Here is a 15,663-nt window from a genome sequence, read left to right on the forward strand (position 1 = left end):
GGTCAGTGGAGCAAAGCTTCGTTTTCCCAGCCGTAAACACTCATCCATCACTGCTTTCAATCAGGTCCTTCACTCAGAACCTCACGCGGCTCGCTCCTGCTCAAGCCTGTTTATCATTCATGTGCTTGTGTTGTACATCCAGGAGCTTTTATTGTAAAAGTGAATATCACACTGCAAAAAATAAGTTTCTTACTCAGTATCTTTGTCTTGTTTTCTAATACAAATATGAACATACTTGAATCAAGATGCATTTACATTACAAGTAAAATGACTTAAGATATGAAGTCTTGTTTTCTAAAAAAATAATAATAATTTGTTTGAAAAAATTGCAAACATTTTTGCTTAAAACAAACAAAATTATTTGCCTGTGGGGTAAGAAACATAATCTTAATTCAAAGGCTAAACAAGTTTATTTTTCTTGCCCCATTTGCAGATATTTTTGCTTGTTTTAAAAAAAAAAAAAAACCGACAATATCTTGTCATTTTACTTGTACAGTAAAAGCATCTTGATTCAAGAATGTTTAGATACTTATACTAGAAAACAAGACAATACTAAGAGAATATTATTTTTTTTTGCAGTGTATTAACACAATGGAAAGTAAATGAACATTTGAAAGCCATTGTGATATTTTTAACCATGTTTTGAAATGTTGATATTATCAAACGGATTTGTGTCATTTGATCACACCGGATGAATGAAAGACACAGAACGTTAATTATTAATGTTATTGTCTCTGTACTCAGTGTTGATTCTGAGGTTATTTGACGTTCAATAAGAGTATCTGGACGTTTAAACGTTTTATGAATCTGTCCTCTTATAGTGACTGATAGATGTGCGTTATTGATAATTCTCATGTTTGTGAACAGTATGGAAGGATGAATGATAGAGATTGAAAAAAAGAATCTTAAAGCCTTTATGTAATGCATTATAAGTATTTAATGCATTAATTAAACCTTGTAATGCACCTTATAATAAATTCTGTTGTCCTATGAATAATCAGTACAATGCATTACAAGCGCTTATCGATTCATGGTTATTTCTTTAGAAGGTAAAACACAATAAAACAAATGACAAACAACCAATTTCAGATGAGACAGAGTCTGTAAATATTATAATGCATTTTAACTCTGGTTACATTGATTTATTTGAAGATATAATGCATTATAGAGTGCATCATGGATATCTTCATAGTGCATTAAACATAAGGGCTTAAAGTAAAGTATTACTGAAACATCCATGGTTTTAGACGAGGAATTGATTCTTTTAAAGAACACATGATTGTTGTGGGTTTGCTCGCTGTGTTCATGTCGGAGATAGAGATCAGGGTCAGATCATAGCATGTGTTTCTCTGGATTATATTTGTGTGTGTGTGTGTGTGTGTGTGTGTGTGTGTGTGTGTGTGTGTTGAGCACTGATGTGTGCACAGACTGACGTTTCTCTTGTGGACATTGTGAGAGCAGCAGCTTGATTTCCAGAATGTGTTTGCAGTGATGAGGTGAATCAACTGTGTATATGTATGTATGTATGTAATATATATATATATATATATATATATATATATATATATATGTGTGTGTGTGTGTGTGTATGTCTTATATATTTATTTATATATATTTAATTTCAAAACTGTAAACTTAATTTTAAACTAATACTCAGTCATTTAAGCAAAAGCTTTTATGATAAAGAAAAACATAAATTCAATGCTGGTGGTGTATATCATCATATATTTATTTTATATATTTATGTACAGCATATAATGGAATGTATAAATATATATGAAATTAAGTTTTAATCATTGTTAAATTATGCTTGTCATTCATAGATAGTTGCTCATGGACTTTCACATGAAGATGATGATGATGAAGAGAGAGAGAGAGAGAGAGAGTGTGCGTGTGCATGTGCAGTGTGTGACGATGAGCAGCAGATGGCAGCAGAGGAGCTCTGATCTTCTCACTGCAGGAATCAGTCTGAACTGCATGAGATTTTGATCTCATTCTTCATTTGTGCAAACGTTTCCTAAATCTGATCATGTTTTTGTGCTCATTCTCATGGCTGCTATCAAACCAGAAAAATTCTATATGGACTTTGAAAACCTTGTTAAATTTAGCTAAAAAAAAGTCAGTTTGACTGGCAGTAAGTTACAGTAAAACTTATGACATGTAGATCTTCTTTGCATTGTAAATCATATGATAAAGCCACCATTATACAGTAAAATTACATTTGTTATCTTATTAAATCATATTAGACCTTATTGGCTCGAAAGTATGTCCAACTTTATCTACATACTTACATAGTCAGTCAAACACACCCTTCACATGCAGCGTGTGTGTGGATTCTGTTTGGTCAAACTTTCACTCTGCAAATTACAACTGCGCTCATAATGATGGCTGTGTGTGTGTGTGTGTGTGTGTGTGTGTGTTTTGCCAGCACCAAATAATAATAGCATTTACTTATTCTATTCTATTCTGTTCTATTCTACTCGTTTTGGTCTAATTTATTTTTTATTTTTTAAAAACCTTGCACTGTGTAGACTAACTGAGATTTGTCGAAGCACTTGTATACTGTTATCTCTTGTTGCTCTGATTACTTCTATTGTTCTATTGTCACTTTGGATAAAAGTGTCTGCTAAATGACTAAATGTAAATATAATGTAAATGTACGTAAAGTAAACTAACATAAAGCAATATATACAATATCGAATCTCAGCTAATGATGTTATAGTTAACTAAAACTGAAACTAAAATTAATACTAAAATAAAACTGACTTAAATATAACAGTTTTTCATAATATACGTGCTGAGGTAAACATGTTGCTACTATAGTGTATTTACAGTCTGCTTGTGAAATACTGGAACAGTATCTCCATGACGTCAATGCAGATATAGCACACGCGTCAGAGGTGTCTGGTTGGTGGTTGGAGTTTTTGTATGCGCGGATCAGGCCGGCGGATGCTGCGTGGTCATTGGCCAGCTGTACTGTACGCAGGAAACACAGTCAGTATAGTCAGCAGCACAGCAGCCGAGGGCAGAGTCATTAATTACGTCACACCACCGCACACTTCATTACGCTCAAGGTTAATACTGGCTTATCTGTGGACGAGGCCGTCCTGCGCTTTCCTCGAGATGCTCAATGCCGCGCTGCCACCGGATCTATTACCGCTTATCGCCACACGACACACCGGAGACGCGGCTGCTGAAATATGGCTGCTGTCATACAGAGCTAATGCTAACACCTCCAAATGGCCCAAAGATGGCCAGCTCATTCACAGGAGTGAGGCAGATGACAGAGATTCGACACATAATTAACCTCCGTCACCTCCAGCCGTCTCAGCAGCAGCACAATTACAAACATCACGCTGGACTCTGCAGCACCTTGCATTAAAACAGAGAGAGTTTTATACTTTAAAGCATTTTTAATAATTTCAGTAGTCCACCAAAACGGATCATTATTTACCCTCATGTCTATCTTCTGCTAAACACAAGAGATAATTGAGAAATGTGAGTGAGTGTAAGTGAACAAGTGAGCGAGTGTTAGTGTGTGTTAGTGTGAGTGAGTGTGAGCGTTAGTGTTAGTTAGTGTAGTGTGTTAGTGTGAGTGAGTGTGAGCGAGTATGAGTTTGAGCTGAGTGTTAGTGTGAGCGAGTGTTAGTGTGAGTGAGTGTGAGCGAGTGTTAGTGTGAGTGAGTGTTAGTGTTAATGTGTGTTAGTGTGAGTGAGTGTGAGCGAGTGTGAGTTTGAGCTGAGTGTTAGTGTGAGCGAGTGTTAGTGTTAGTGTGTGTTAGTGTGAGTGAGTGTGAGCGAGTGTTAGTGTTAGTGTGTGTTAGTGTGAGTGAGTGTGAGCAAGTATGAGTTTGAGCTGAGTGTTAGTGTGAGCGAGTGTTAGTGTTAGTGTGTGTTAGTGTGAGTGAGTGGGAGCGAGTGTGAGTTTGAGCTGAGTGTTAGTGTGAGCGAGTGTTAGTGTGAGTGAGTGTGAGCGAGTGTTAGTGTGTGTTAGTGTGAGTGTGAGTGAGTGTTAGTATGAGTGAGTGTGAGCGAGTGTTAGTGTGAGTGAGTGTGAGCAAGTGTTAGTGGTTGTGAGTATTTCCTTGTGAACGAGTGTTAGTGTTAATGTGTGTTAGTGTGAGTGAGTGGTGAGCAAGTTTGAGTTTGAGCTGAGTGTTAGTGTGAGCGAGTGTTAGGTGTGTTAGTGTGAGCGAGTGTTACTTTATCTCCTCCAGACAGGTGGTGTTTGTGTTTGTGTTAGTGTTTGTGTGTGTTTGTTTGTGTGAGTGTGAGCGAGAGTGTGAGTTTGAGCAGAGTGTTAGTGTGAGCGAGTGTAGTGTGTGTGTTAGTGTGAGCGAGTGTGAGCGCGTCGAGTGTTAGTGTGTGTGTTAGTGTGAGTGAGTGTGAGCGAGTGTTAGTGTTAGTGTTAGTGTGCGTTAGTGTGAGCGAGTGTGAGTTTGAGCAGAGTGTTAGTGTGAGCGAGTGTTAGTGAGTGTTAGTGTGAGCGTGTGAGCGTGGTGTGTTAGTGTGAGTGAGTGTGAGCGAGTGTTAGTGTTAGTGTGTGTTAGTGTGAGTGAGTGTGAGCGAGTGTGACTTTGAGCTGAGTGTTAGTGTGAGCGAGTGTTAGTGTGTGTGTTAGTGTGAGTGAGTGTGAGCGAGTGTTAGCGTTAGTGTGTGTTAGTGTGAGTGAGTGTGAGCGAGTGTTAGTGTTAGTGTGTGTTAGTGTGAGTGAGTGTGAGCAAGCGTGAGTTTGATCGACTGTGAGTGTGAGCATGAATGAGGGTGAGTGAGTGTTAGCATGAGTGAATGTGATTGTCAGGGTGAGGGAGTGAGTGAGTGAGGTGTAAGTGTGAATGTGTGTAAATGTGAGTGAGTGTGTAGCATGAGTGAATGGTGAGTGTTAGGGTGAGTGAGCGAGTGAGTGTTAGCGTGAGTAAGTGTTAGTGTGAGTGAGGATTAGTATTAGTACCGTGAAGTGAGCGAGAGTGTGAGTGACTGTGAGTGTGAGCATGAATGAGTGTGAGTGAATGTTAGCATGAGTGAGGGTTAGTATTACCGTGAGCGAGCGTGAGTGTGAGTGACTGTGAGAGTGAGCATGAATGAGTGTGAGTGAATGTTAGCATGAGTGAATGTGAGTGTTAGGGTGAGCGAGTGAGTGAGTGAGTGTAAGTGTGAGTGTGTGTAAATATGAATGAGTGTGTAGCATGAGTGAATGTGAGTGTTAGTGTGAGCGAGTGTAAATGTCAGTGAGTGTGTAGCATAACTGAATGTGAGTGTTAGGGTGAGCGAGTGAGTGTTAGCGTAAGTAAGTGTTAGTGTGAGTCAGGGTTAGTATTACCGTGAGCTAGCATGAGTGTGAGTGACTGTGAGTGTGAGCATGAACTAGTGTGAGTGAATGTTAGCATGAGCGTGAATGTGAGGAGTGTTAGGGTGAGCGAGTGTAAATGTGAGTGAGTGTGTTAGCATGAGTGAATGTGAGTGTTAGGGGCCAGCGTGTGAGTGAGTGTTAGCGGCTCTATAGTGGATCAGAGGTGTAAAGGCCTGTGATCCTACTCTCCTCAGATGGACTGAGCTCAGAGCGCAGTGGTGACACGCGCATTAAAGAGATGGATGACACTCCGTGTAGTGCTGCTGTGAGGAGGACACTGGCCCATCCAGGAGATGTATTTTTCTCTCCCGTGCTGAAACTCAGACTGTGACGTTTATTAGCTCCTCTCTTTCTCTTAACCTAATGACACGTTCCAGCTCTTCTGATCTGTGGATTCTTGAGCTTTCCTATAAAAACATTGAGAATCTGGTTGTGTTTTAATGACATTCATCTGTCGAGCTTCAGAGTAAAGGTTTAACATGGACCTTCATCTGAAAATGATGTGCATGTGAAGTGTGATCCAATTGCTTAGATCTCATTCTGGCCCCAACTGTGTCTCAGCTGTTCATGAGTTTTATCCTCATATTAAAGAAATCAACCAGAAGATCAATCAGATCCAAAAAGGCATTTTTCAGCATGAAGCCATAGAAAAAGGTTCTTAATATCCACAGAGTTGTTTTCTGGTTGTTTAGAAAAGCATCTACAATATGTTTTGATGCTTCAAAGAACCATAAAACCAAAAATTTATCTGAAGAATCTACGATGAGAAAATTGAAAACTTTTTTAAAGATTCATGTAGCTTTGGCTGGAGTTTCACAGCTGAATGTGACCAGAGTTTAAATCCATTTGAATGATCTCATCAAGGTGTTTTGATTGATGACAGGCAAGTGCATCTGGAACTAAAGTCTACTGCATGCTTAAAGCACTGTGTTCTAGATCATCTGTGATCTAGAACCCTCCAGCTTTTGTACTAGTTTTCCATCAGGTCATCTGATGTTACTTAAAGAGCCGCAGCAGCAACTAAATGAGGTCAGAGAGTTTTTATACTGCAGATGCAGGTCAAGATCACAGCGGCCTCTCTTTAACTGGAGCTGCATACGTCACATACTGTACAGTAATGTCTAGAAATACAGTCTCTTCTTTTAAGATTTGATCATTTATATAGTAAATAATCACAATTTGTCCTTGTGCATACAGTAGCAGTTACTCTAAAATAATGCAAATAGATACTGTATAAAGGTAAAGGTTTTAAAATATATTTTTTACAGCAATGCCATCAAAACCACAGAACCATTTTTGGTTCCCCCAAAGAACCTTTCAGTGATCAGTTCTTAAAAGAACTGTGTGTGGGATTGGCTTTTACCTGGTTTAGGCCAATCTGTATGGAAAATATGAAAAGACTCATTTTCTAAATCTGCACGTGTAATTGTAGTGTAGTTTTGGAAGACTAGTTTGGGAAAAACCTTCCATCGGGCCTTTCAGCTCGTGCTACTCTTATATTTTGGGTCTGTTTCAGTGTTTTATTCTGCGGTGAGTCACGACACAGCTGTGTAAAGTGCTTAAGCAGCAGTGGGATGAGATGAGCAACGCTGTGATTTTATTCAGGCTCGGCTCGTGATTGCACTACTGCCAAACGTTTTCTGATCCCACTCCCACTGCTGTTTGACTCTTTGGTGGCCAAAATGATTAGAACATTAGTACTTTCACCAGCTAAAAAATGGTTAAATCAGTTATTTCTATCTTTTGCTGTAGTGTGTCAGTAGGAAATATCAGTTTACATTTCCAAACATTCATTTAGCCATTAATTGTGATAATCCAGTGATGATGCACAAAAATCTCACTGCATTATTACAATTAATAGCTAAATTAATGTTTGGAAATGTAAACTGATACTTCTTCCTACTGACACACTACAGCAAAAGATAGAAATAACTGGCTTAAAACCATTTTTTAGCTGCTGGAAATATTAGTGTTCTAATCATTTTGGCCACCACTGTAGGCCTGGACCTTCTTGTACGTCTTTGTGCCTCTCACTGACTCTCTTGCCTTCTCTTTGCAGACCATCGTCCGCGGGAGCCGGCCACCCAAGGACGCCTCCATCAACGGCCTGCTGGAGGAGTTTGACAGCATCTCTGTCACCCGCTCCAACTCTCTAAGGAAAGAGAGTCCGCCAGGAGCCCATCAGCCCGGCGGGAGCAAACCAGCGTCTGGGTCCACGTCCAACGCCAGCGGACCGGAGGAGAACGGCTTCGGACACTATTACGGCCGCTTCTCGTGCGACCTGGACAGCAGTAAAGACTTCTCGCTAGAGGCGTACCGCGACCGAGGCGTCCACGATGGCGAGTGGGCGGTCGGACGGCACTACCGCTTCTCTCTCAGACAGAACGGCCATCCCATCCGCAGCCCCTTCTATCCTGACGCCCATGCCGCAGAAGTCCTCGGACTACGCCAAGATGCCACCCGACTACCATGCCTACCTGGAGAGCAAGATGCGGCTGTCCACTGCCGAGATGGCCATGGGCGGCCGCAGGGACTATTACCGTGCCTCTCTGGGCGGATCCAGTCAGGACTATCGGGAGCATCCGCTGGGAACGCCGTCACGCGGCTCCATCCACAGCGGGCAGATTGAACTATCCCGACGGAGACTGGGGATACGGAGCGGGACTGAGAGAGGACTACGACAAGAGGCCCAAGTCCTCGTACATCAGTCAGACGAGCCCCCAGCCGACTATCCGCCAGCGCTCGCGCTCGGGGTCAGGCCTGCAGGAGCCCAGCCTACCGTACGGCATCAGCGCATTTAAAGCTGCGCCGCAGGGGCGGTAGGGGTCGTTAAGCTTATACAAGTTTGTCAGATTGTACGTGTTCACTTGTTTCACTCGTCATGGGCAAGGTAAAGATCTAATCAGCCTCCTAATTATGATTTTATATTTCCCTGTAGGGGCATCATGTCAAAATGCGCCAGTGCATTAGGGATTGCATGTCACACTATAAGTTTGTGTGATTCTCTGGCACAGTCAATGCAAGATAAATCCAGACTTGACAAAGTGAACCGCTACTGATGATGCAACATTTGCATGTGATGGTCAAATACAGTTTGCCTGCTCAGAGATCATTGCATGGCAGATTTTGGATTAAAAGGCTCCATGGAGATCCTTGGTGTTGCTCAAACATCTTGTGGCAGTAAAAATGTACAATAAAAAAGTAAGTGATAGATTAAGTGATAGTTCACCCAAAAATGAAAACTCTGTCATTAATTACTCACCCTCATGTCGTTCCAAACCCGTAAGACATTTGTTCATCTTCAGAACATTTTTAGATTAAATCTGAGAGCTTTCTGTCCCTCCATAGACAGCAATGCAACTGAAATGTTCCCAGACATAGAAACGTATCAGGGACATCAGTAAAACAGTCCATGTGACATCAATGGTTCAACCCTAATTTTATGAAGCTACAAGAATACTTTTTGTGCACAAAGAAAACAAAAATAATCATTTTATTCATGTATAAAATCATGTATTCCTCTCAATTATGTAGAGTACCACGATGCATGCATTGTTTTACGTGCAGAGGTATAATGGCAGAAGACCTGATTTGGTGGGAGAAGGGCTGTTGGAATAAAGTCATTATAATAAAGTATTCTCGTAGCTTGGTAAAATTTAGGGTCGAACCACTGATGTCACATGGACAGTTTTACCAATGTCCTTACTACGTTTTCTGGGCCTGTGAACATTTCAGTTGCATTTGTAAGGGTTAGGGTTGCAGGGTCAGAAAAGCTCTCGGATTTCATCAAAAATATCTTAATTTGTGTGTCCCCGAAGATAAACGAAAGGTCTTACCAGTTTTGGAAAGATATGAGGGTGAGTAATTAATGACAGAATTTTACTTTAACATCATTAAAGAGTGCTGAATTTGCATGCATGCATTTGGCAGATGATTTTACATTGCATTTCATGCACTTTCTGCATTAGAAGAGTATTAGGCCACTTCCTCAATAACTCCTCAATATATTGCAATATAAATTTACATCTGCAGAATCTCCACATCAGTAAAAACTCAGTGCAGTAATCTCAGGTCAGTATGTTTTTTAAGATCTGATTTCATGCATTTGGCAAAATCCTTTTACCTTTTATTTCATCTGCTTGTGTATTAGGCCACTGAATAACTCAGTATATTACGGCATAAATTTACACCTCCTGAATCTGAAAGTTGCATTAAAAGAAGGCATGTTGTTTTGTATTTATTCCCAGTATCACCGTCATCATGAAGAATTTTTTTAAAGCATAATTTTACCCTCAAAAAACCTTCGTCCTCTCTGAATAACATTTATTTTAAAACAGTATGAATTCGGTTCATCCAGTGCATTTTTAAAGATCTAATCTGATGCATTTGACAGGTGTTTTACATTGCATTAAAGCTCAGTTCATACGCCTCCCGTTCCTGTACAAATGCCGCATTGTTCCCAATGGAAGCATCCAGCTGTGTTGAGTTAAAGGCTGCAGATACACTGTCCGCTCCTCACCCGCAGGCCGTGTAGGGCGTATTATCTCGCAGCACCGGCTCCGTGATGGATCTGGTGTCAGTTCTTAATCTACTCACCCGTGAAAAGAGCGCGGCGGCCGGAGACACAGAATTACTCATGAGAGCGGCGCAGGAATCAATTAACAGAAGCGTAGCATCTCCTCGATAACAGCGGCTCATCGCAGACCTTCATTTACACACGCTTGAGCTCTTGTCATTTCAATTCACAGATACTCCAGGACTACTGTAATCCGTGCACATCAGAAGTGTATAAGGCCACTTCCTTGATAACTCCTCAATATATTACAACATAGATTTACATCAGGGTTAATATACTTTACTAAAACTAAAATTAAAACTAAAATAAAAAATTTACATTTTGTTATTTGAAACAAACATAAGTAAACATTATTAAAAATAAACATTATCTGAAATAAAATAAAAATTTTATTTGAAACAAACATAAGTAAACATTATCGAAAATAACCATCATCTGAAAAAAAAAAAAAAAAAAAAAAACCTCTATTTATGTCAGCTAGTTGCCTGGCAACATTTCTCAAAAATTCACAAACATGCACAACAAAATTACTAAAACTTTAGCAAAAATTAACATGAATACAGAAAATAAAAAAAATTAGATAATACATAGTTAATAATACAAACACTGGTTAATAAAAACTATAATAATATCCTAATGATAGTAAAATAACTCACACTCCCATAGAATCAACAACATTCATTTTATTTTAAAAAAAAAAACTTATATATTTGTATTTAGTCTAACCATTACCATCATCAGGTGAATCTCATCAAGAATCAGAAGAAACGATGAATAATTTTTTTTTTTTTTTTTTTTTTATGGTTTTTTTTTACTTAATAAATTTTTATTCTAAAACAGATCCATGGTTTTATTTAAAATATATTGTGGCATCAAAAGTGCATAATAAATATTCAGTATTCAATATTACAAAATAAATATTGAAAATCAAGGAGTGGATTTGCATGGCAGGCAGATGCTTTTACACTTTATGCATTATAAGTGCATTTGGCCGCTGAATAACTCCTTGATATATAGCAACATACATTTATATCCCCTCAGAATCGGCAATTTTCATTAAAATAACTGAATATTGTTAATATTTTCATCCCCCAAACCTTTGTCTGGTCTCTTAAATTCAGGCCAGGGTAACACTTTATTTTGATGGTCCACTTTAGACATTCTACTAACAGTAAGTAACTTTGTAACTACATGTCAACTAGCAGGTTTTTTTGTATTTGTTGAGTGTTTTTTTAATATCTGCTAAGACTTTATTTTGATGGGGTTCACAACATACTGACTACGAGAAACTTTGTAAAAAGTATATGCCAATGTGTTCTACTAACCCTAAACCTCACCTAACAGTCTCCTCTGAGAGTTAGTTGACATTTAGTTGCAAAGATACTTATAGTTAACAGAATGTCTAAAGTGGACGATCAAAATGAAGTGTAACCAAATTCAGCTCAGCCAGTGTGTTTTTAAAGATCTAAATTCACAGTGTTGATGATTAATGAGAAATTTGCGTTTAAAAGTGTCATGAAAATAATGCCACGATGCACAAACTCTTGATTTGCATTCCACTACATGTGCTTTCATGTGTCTTTCTGCTGATGTTTGGGGTGAAGTATGAGCGTGTTTCTGGTGCGTTCGGGTGATGTACACAGCGGTGTTGTACTGTATGTCGACTGTATTGAGCAGTACAGTCGTGTGTGTGTGTGTGTGTGTGTGTGAGAGAGAGAGTTGGCTGTGATTCAGGCTGAACTCCCATCAGTCTCGTCTCAGCGGTGTCATAATGAACCTCTTTCTTTCTCATTCACCTCGACTCGGTCACTTTCAGCGAGCCCAGCGTTTTGTGGGCGCTGCTGGGAATCGCGGGCCGTTGAAGGCCGACAGCTCGGGGACTTGGGAACTCGGGCACGCTCCGCTCGTTGTGATGAACTGATGTTGTGGCACCTTCCTTTTCTGCAGCCCTTGCATAAAAGCCGCGGCGGCTGTGTTCCACCACAGAATTCAATTTCACACTCCAGTTGGGTTGTTGATTACGCTGCCAAATTCAGATTAATGTGCATTTAACGAACATGGATCAGCCAGCGGTGCCGGTTGGGAAAGGAGTTCTCCGGCCCATAAACAGCCTCGCCGGGGGATGATTGATTAAACGAGTCCACCGGCGTAATTACAGCCAGCGCTCTCATCATCAGGCGCTTAGATGACGATCCGTGTCGTGTCATCTTTTTGTGTTCGGGGCGTGGTGGGAATAATTCAATCTGCCGCCCACCGTGACCCTGCACACTAACTGTGTGAGAGTCAGATCCGTCGTGACTGCGGTCTTCCTAATGCTTTATTCCTGCCTCTCACTGTACGCATGCTGGAAACCTCTCAGCGCTGCTTTCACTCGCTTCTGTATGTGTGTATCACATACACTGACTGTACAAGTTTGAATAATTAAGTAGTAATTATTATAATAAAAAGTAATAATTACATTTTTCAATATTTTTTAAGGAACTTTTGAAATATTATTAATATTTGATTGTATTATTCATATTAAAACATTAAAACAGCTGTATTTTCAGCATCATTACTCCAGTCTTCAGTGTCACATGATCTTCAGAAATAATTCTAATATGATGATTTGTTGCTCAAGAAACATTTCTGATTATTATCAATGTTAAAAACAGTTGTGCTGCACAATATTTTTGTGGAAACTGTGATACATTTTATTTTTTAGAATTCACAGATGAATAGAAAGTTCAAAAGAACAGTTTATTTGAAATAGAAATCTTTTGTAACATAAATGTCTTTACTGTCACTTTTGGTCAAATTAATGAATCCTTGATTAATAAAAATGTTTTCAGAAATGTTTCTTGAGCAGCAAATCATCATATTAGAATGATTTCTGAAGATCATGTGACACTGAAGACTGGAGTAATGATGCTGAAAATACAGCTGTGCATCACAGAAATAAATTACAGTTTAACAGAGATTCACACAGAAAACAGCTGTTTTAAACTGTTATTTCTGTTTGGTAAAAAACAACACGGATCTTTATCTGAATGTTCACCCTCTTGTTTTGTACATGATGACAGAATGATCATATGATTCCAGTGTCAGTGTGATGGTTTGTAGTCCTGCTGTAATGTGTGACATTGAGCCTCAGTTCGAGGGCCGTTTCCTCAGGAGACAGCAGCTCGGTGATAAACGAGCGTTTGAGGATCATCGCAGGCCTGTAATGAGGAATCATGAGCGTCTTCTGCTGCTGCTCCTGTCTGCATTATTCACTCATGGGGCCTCATTTATAAAGCATGTGTACGCTCAGATTTAATCTTAGAGTGTGTGTGCTTGAATCCACATCAGTGCTCATATTTGTAAACACTGTCTTTGACGTGGAACAGTGCTATGCGTCACGTCAGGGTCTGAGCTGACGTGCACCGTCTCTTGTCGGAGTACTGCAGGTTTTTGGAAATGTAAGCTGTTCTTAATTAAATAATTTGGATGATGACTGGTGATCTTTTACTTGTTAATGACATAAATTAGGAGTCTTTTACAAGCAGAGAGCTGAAACTATTAACACGATTATTTGCGATTCATAGATTTCACATCTGAAAGAGAGCCATACAGTTTGTGCGTTTTGTTTTCTGTGTGTACGTTGATTTTATGAATCACATGTACGCATATTTGAGAAATGATGGTAAAACCAAATTTAGGATGGTTTCTGCATAACATTTTATAAATGAGGTTGGGAATCGAAAATCAGTTCCAATTCCAGAATCGTATACTTAAGGTCAGGAATCGGATATTTGCTGTAAAATTTTAATTTCAGTTCCACCTTTCAATTCATGTGTCTATCTTTTTTCTTTTTTTTTTAGCCGGCAAATGGGGGCTGTTAAAAATGCATTTGTCTTTGAATCATTCATTCAAGAGAATTATTCAAAAACACTGATTCATCCAGTAATGAAACAAGTAAATCTTGAGTGAGTCATTGAATCATTCTATTCATATATTCCATGAGATTTTGTTTAGTTGTATAATATTTCTTTTTCAGAATTGTGAGAGAACTACAACCTAAAGTCTTAATTTATCCAGAATCATGCGGCTCTATTTTGCACACAAACAGCTCTTAATCGACTCCAGTTTTTATGCAGCCGGCTGATTTTTGTTCATGGTATTCAGCTTCAACTAAATGTTTTGAAAAAAGAGACAGAATAAATATGTTTGATATCTAAATGTTTGTATCTAAATTTTTGACTTTATAGAATTGAAAATTGGAATAGGGATTGGTAATTTTTAAAATTTAAACGATACCCAACCCTAATGAGGCCCAAGATGTTTTGATGAAACAGGGTGAGTACAGTACGAGCGCGGGGCCCGAGATGGGAGTCCGCATCGGCCAGGGCCCGAGACGTATCCACGAGTTCCCTTCAAACTACCTCAGAGCCACGGTAAACCCGGTTACCCGGCCGGTCTCCAGTACCACTACCGTCCGCCGCAGCCCAGCCCCCCCTACACCCCACAGGGAGCACACTCACAGCCCTCCTCGCCCTTCATCCCGGGGCCCGGGGCCTATCCGCCGCCGCCCAGCTGGGGCTCGGCCTCCGAGCAGCCGCCTGCAGGGTGTCCCACGAACAGTTCCGCGCGGCGCTGCAGCTGGTGGTGAACCCCGGCGACCCGCGTTGGCGCGAGTATCTGGACAACTTCCTGAAAGATCGGAGAGGGATCCACCACGGGCATCGTGTGCATCGCCACCGAGAAAGCACAGCGGCAAACAGGTGTGCCGTGAAGAAGATGGACCTGAGGGAAGCAGCAGCGGCCGGGAACTTCTGTTCAACGGGTGAGCGCGCCAATATCCTGGTGAACAAAATGGTGAAAAAAGCTCCAGGTTTGTAGAGCTGTGCGGTGTAGGCCAAAACCTTTGTGATTAAACAGTCAAACCAAAAATATATAAGACAGCAGATATAATTTTTGATCTTTTTTAACTAGCGGGTGCAGTTCATTTATGTAAGTGAGGATAGCAAAATAAAGTAAAGTGTGACATATTATACTCAATAATTCTTCATACAGTGGACTACCAGTAAACATTTGTGAGCTTAAATGATTCAGAGACTTTGACCTGAGCATGTTTTTGCTGAAGTTTTTTTTTTTTTTTTTTTTTTTTTTTATTTGATTTTTTTTTTGGTGTTTTTGTGAGTAAATGATACCCAAGGGCGGCTCCAGGTGGTGTGTTCACTGCTGTGTGTGTGTGTGTGTTCACGGTGGTGTGTGTGTGTGCACTTTGGAGGGTTTAAAATGCAGAGCACGAATTCTGAGTATGGGTCACCATACTTGGCTGTATGTCACGTCACTTTTTTTTTTTTAAGTGGTTTTATCTAATTGTGTTCTGAAATTTAACGGCTGGCAGCTATTCAGCCGAATTCATTACATACCTTTCTATCAAAGTTATCTGACATTTATCAAGATGAATTAGTTCTGACACAGTTAAACTCTTGTGTTCTTTTCATATTTTATTAACATTTTCTAAACTATAGTGAATAAACTGTGATCATGTGAGAAATGTTGAAGGTGTCTGAATAACTGTATATCAACATGTCTATAAAATAATAATAATTTTTAATAATTATAATTTTTTTAAGTAATTCTATCACGATTCTTTTTATTATGAAAATATTAAACAAAATATGAAGTATTAGTAGTGTAAAATAAAAAAGGTTTTAAGATGAATAATATCATGATTATTTTATTTTTACAGGCCCACTTTAAAAATACA

General features: G+C 39.5%; 1 pseudogene; it reads left to right on the forward strand.

Moving 5' to 3' along the window:
- The window catches only part of LOC122144762, a 51,138-nt pseudogene that overhangs the window by 26,526 nt on the left and 8,949 nt on the right, over nt 1-15,663 (forward strand).

This window comes from Cyprinus carpio, unplaced genomic scaffold (genome assembly GCF_018340385.1).
Source record: "Cyprinus carpio isolate SPL01 unplaced genomic scaffold, ASM1834038v1 S000006757, whole genome shotgun sequence".
NCBI classification, from domain to species: domain Eukaryota; kingdom Metazoa; phylum Chordata; class Actinopteri; order Cypriniformes; family Cyprinidae; genus Cyprinus; species Cyprinus carpio.